The following is a 5,235-nucleotide window of genomic DNA, read 5'->3' as shown; positions in this document are numbered from 1 at the left end:
TCTACCTACAGAATATTGCATGACCTACTAACCTGACATAGTTCACTCTCAACATCAAATCACACTACATTCCTTTCAAGGACATTAAATCTTGGATACAATGGCTATTCTATAGGCATTGTGATAAAAAGTATTGCAGGAAAATCAGTGTAGAACAGGAAATGAGAGTAGCAATATCTAATCTGATTTCAAAATTTGAGGAATTTAACAGTGCCCAACAAACACGTAATCACATTGGTTAAAAAAAAAAATGTGGTTAAGAATGAAAAATATGTTTTCTCTTTCAATGTATGTATATTATCCTTTCAAACAGCCACTAAATTTGTTAGAACATAAATATGTATTAAACTATGTGTCCTAACTACTTAATAAATGCAAGATTCAGCTCGCATACTTCCATGAGTCATACATGAGATACACCTGTGGATCCTCACTGTACCATTGGATATTCCTTTTGTCTTGAGAGCCCCATGAAAAATGACTGAGACCCTGAGGGCTCCATGAACTGAGAAAGTTTGGGAATAGCTGCTGTAATCCCTTTTCATGTATTATGTTTTATAATCCTTATGGTAACCTAAGGAGTCAAGTGCCATCAATGTTTTTGATTTGCATATACGGAAACTGAGGCTTTGAGCAATAACAGGACTAGACTGAGATCATGGAATGTCTTAACCAGGGGATCCAGGGTCCAAACCCAGCCTTGTGACTTTGAAGCCACCACACTTAATCATTATACCACAGCTAAGGCCAAATCCGGTGGCAGTTTTGCCCAGCCAGACCTTTGGGCAAAGCTGGCTAGTTCCTCATAGAACTGAACCTAACCCCCAACCAAGAGCAACTAGTGTATGTTTTCCTCACATCTTATCACAGGACATACCAGCTCAGGTTCTCAAAGTTATTTGTTGAAATCACAATCTTCCAAGCTTCTGCAAACTGTGTGTGTGCGCTCTCTAGATGAAAGTCACCTTACATCCAAGCAGACAAAGAAAATCAGAAACTGTCTAAAGTGGCAGCTTGAGTTCATCAACTCTATCAACTTGCCCAATAAACATTACCAAGTGCATAGGCCCCCGTCTGAAGGAGTCTCTGTGGAAATCCCAGATAAAATAGCAGAAGTTGGTAAGCTATTCCAAAAGAAACATGACTCATCCGGTTTTGACATGTCTTTAAGACCTGAAATACAGTCAAGCTACTGCAAGCTAATGCAGCGTGGGATCTATGGTCTAACTGCTACAGCAGGGGTCAATAACCTGGGCTATGTGATTTGGAACTGGGCTTCTGCCAATCTTGAGGAGCCCTGGAAAGACAGACCTAGCTTCAAGGTACTCTAGTGGTCTTGAGATAAAAAGGGCTCCTTGTTATTCTCCCTGTTTAAGTCCCTGCAATTGCTGATTGTAACTTGCTCTAGGAGGGAACAAAATTCGTCATAAAACTAAGGAGCTGACCGTTGATGAACCAGTATCATCCCATTTATTTCTACCATTGTCATCCCTACTTAACTTCCAGCTTCTATCTCAATTCATCATGCCCAATTCCTTCTTGCTTCCTGCATAGCTCAGACAGTGAAGCATCTGCCTGCAATGTGGGAGACCTGGGTTCAATTCCTGGGTTGGGAAGTTCCCCTGGAGAAGGAAATGGCAACCCACTCCAGTATTCTTGCCTGGAGAATCCCATGGACAGAGGAACCTGGCAGGCTACGGTTCACGGGATTGCAAGAGTTGGACACGACTTGGTGGTAATTCTTTTCTTAAGTCCTTCTTAGACAGTCTTTAACTGCCAACGTGTGCAAAAAACATAAGTACAATGCAAGTATGACAGATCATTCTCCAAGTGAAACTACAAAGCTACTGAAAGACCCCAAACTGGATGAAGCCATTGAAGGTGATTTTAGAGAAACGTTCACATATTACATAAGACATTGACAAATGAGGATCTGCTAACCTGGTTAGCAATCAAAGAAAAAAATTCAACAAGAGTTAAGGTAAGACAAGCTTTAAAAAGAATGATTTGACTATCTATTTGAACATCTACAGGCTCCTGAGAAAATTGATGAAAAGTGTCAAAGTTTTGTTTTTGCCAAAATGTCTGAACCAGTCTTTGTGCAGCCAGAGTCAACATAAAGTGTGTCAGATTTTTCTCACAAATTTAATCATATATTATGCAAACAATCAATACAATATATCTTTTGTCCTAATAGTACATAGTTGAAATTACACCTAAATTTCATTTGACATAATTAAAACTGACTGACTGTTATAATTTTAGATGAGTTTTATATAAAGTTAATCCCAATCAAACATTTTTCCTTTTTAAATTTTCCTACAAAATTATGGTTCTGTATGAAATGGTATGTTAACTGGCATTTTCCCACCACTAATATTTAGATATTTAAAAGACCTCTAGGTAACAGGGCATCCCTGGTGACTCAGCAGTAAAGAATATGCCTGCTAATGCAGGAGACATGGGTTCAAATCCTGGCTTGGGAAGATCCACTGGAGGAGGAAATGGCAACCCACTCCTGTATTCTTGCCTGGAGAATCCCATGGACAGAAGGGCCTGGCAGACTACAGTCCATAGGGTCGCAAAGAGTTGGGCACAGTTCAGCACAGCACGAGTTAGGTAACAGGCCATCCAATTACTTTGAGACCACCACCCACTAAATCCTATAAAAACCATTCCTTTTTCTCCCTGAAGGTGTAATAACTTCTCTATAAGTAGGGCTCTCCAGAGAAACAGAACCAATAGGATGCATATATACAGAGAAAGATTTATTTATTTATTAAATTTTATTTTATTTTTTAACTTTACAATATTGTATTGGTTTTGCCATATATCGAAATGAATCCACCACAGGTATACATGTGTTCCCCATCCTGAACCCTCCTCCCTCCCCATATCATCCCTCTGGGTTGTCCCATTGCACCAGCCCCAAGCATCCAGTATCGTGCATCAAACCTGGACTAGCAACTCGTTTCATACATGATATTATACATATTTCAATGCCATTCTCCCAAATCATCCCACCCTCTCCCTCTCCCACAGAGTCCAAAAGACTGTTCTATACATCAGTGTCTCTTCTGCTGTCTCGTATACAGGGTTATTGTTACCATCTTTCTAAATTCCATATATATGCGTTAGTATCCTGTATTGGAAAACTCAGCAGTGGCCACAGGACTGGAAAAAGTGAGTTTTCATTCCAATCCCAAAGAAAGGCAGTGCCAAAGAATGGTCAAACTACCGCACAATTGCACTCATCTCACACGCTAGTAAAGTAATGCTCAAAATTCTCCAAGCCAGGCTTCAGCAATATGTGAACCGTGAACTTCCTGATGTTCAAGCTGGTTTTAGAAAAGGCAGAGGAACCAGAGATCAAATTGCCAACATCCGCTGGATCATGGAAAAAGCAAGAGAGTTCCAGAAAAACATCTATTTCTGCTTTATTGACTATGCCAAAGCTTTTGACTGTGTGGATCACAATCAACTGTGGAAAATTCTTCAAGAGATGGGAATACCAGACCACCTGATCTGCCTCTTGAGAAATTAGTATGCAGGTCAGGAAGCAACAGTTAGAACTGGACATGGAACAACAGACTGGTTCCAAATAGGAAAAGGAGTACATCAAGGCTGTATATTGTCCCCCTGTTTATTTAACTTATATGCAGAGTACATCATGAGAAACGCTGGACTGGAAGAAACACAAGCTGGAATCAAGATTGCCAGGAGAAATATCAATAACCTCAGATATGCAGATGACACCACCCTCATGGCAGAAAGTGAAGAGGAACTCAAAAGCCTCTTGATGAAAGTGAAAGTGGAGAGTGAAAAAGTTGGCTTAAAGCTCAACATTCAGAAAACGAAGATCATGGCATCCGGTCCCACCACTTCATGGGAAATAGATGGGGAAACAGTGGAAACAGTGTCAGACTTTATTTTTCTGGACTCCAAAATCACTACAGATGGTGACTGCAGCCATGAAATTAAAAGACGCTTACTCCTTGGAAGGAAAGTTATGACCAACCTAGATAGCATATTCAAAAGCAGAGACATTACTTTGCCAACAAAGGTTTGTCTAGTCAAGGCTATGGTTTTTCCTGTGGTCATGTATGGATGTGAGAGTTGGACTGTGAAGAAGGCTGAGCACCAAAGAATTGATGCTTTTGAACTGTGTTGTTGGAGAATACTCTTGAGAGTCCCTTGGACTGCAAGGAGATCCAAGCAGTCTATTCTGAAGGAGATCAGCCCTGGGATTTCTTTGGAAGGAATAATGCTGAAGCTGAAACTCCAGTACTTTGGCCACCTCATGCGAAGAGTTGATTCATTGGAAAAGACCCTGTTGCTGGGAGGGATTGGGGTCAGGAGGAGAAGGGGACGACAGAGGGATGAGATGGCTGGATGGCATCACTGACTCGACGGATGTGAGTCTCAGTGAACTCCGGGAGTTGGTGATGGACAGGGAGGCCTGGCGTGCTGAGATTCATGGGGTCGCAGAGAGTCGGACACGACTGAGCGACTGATCTGATCTGATCTGATACTGTATTGGTGTTTTTCTTTCTGGCTTACTTCACTCTGTGTAATAGGCTCCAGTTTCATCCACCTCATTAGAACTGATTCAAACATATTCTTTTTAATGGCTGAGTAATACTCCATTGTGTATATGTACCACAGCTTTCTTATCCATTCATCTGCTGGTGGACATCTAGGTTGCTTCCATGTCCTGGCTATTATAAACAGTGCTGCGATGAACATTGGGGTACACGTGTCTCTTTCAATTCTGGTTTCCTCAGTGTGTATTTATTTTTAAAGAACTGACTCATGCAATTGTGGAGGTTTAGCAAGTCAGGGGCTTCCCTGATTACTCAGTTGGTAAAGAATCTGCCTGTAATGCAGGAGACCCCAGTTTAATTCTTGGGTTGGGAAGATCCGCTGGAGAAGGGATAGGCTACCCCACTCCAGTATTCTTGGGCTTCCCTTGTGGCTCAGCTGGTAAAGAATCTGCCTATAATGTGAGGGACCTAGGTTCGATCCCTGGATTGGGGAGATCCCCTGGAGAAGGGAAAGGCTACCCACTCCAGTATTCTGGCCCAGAGAATTCCATGGACTGTATAGTCCATGGGATAGCAAAAAGTTGGACACAACTGAATGACTTTCACTTTCAGCAAGTCTAAAATCTGGTGGAGAAGTCTGGCAGGCTCGCTACTTAGCGTTGCAGTTTGAGTCTAAAAGTAGTCTGCTGTA

This window comes from Bos mutus, chromosome 7 (assembly GCF_027580195.1).
Source record: "Bos mutus isolate GX-2022 chromosome 7, NWIPB_WYAK_1.1, whole genome shotgun sequence".
Lineage (NCBI taxonomy): Eukaryota > Metazoa > Chordata > Mammalia > Artiodactyla > Bovidae > Bos > Bos mutus.
The sequence above is the reverse complement of the archived record's forward strand: the minus strand, read 5'-3'. Positions refer to the sequence as shown.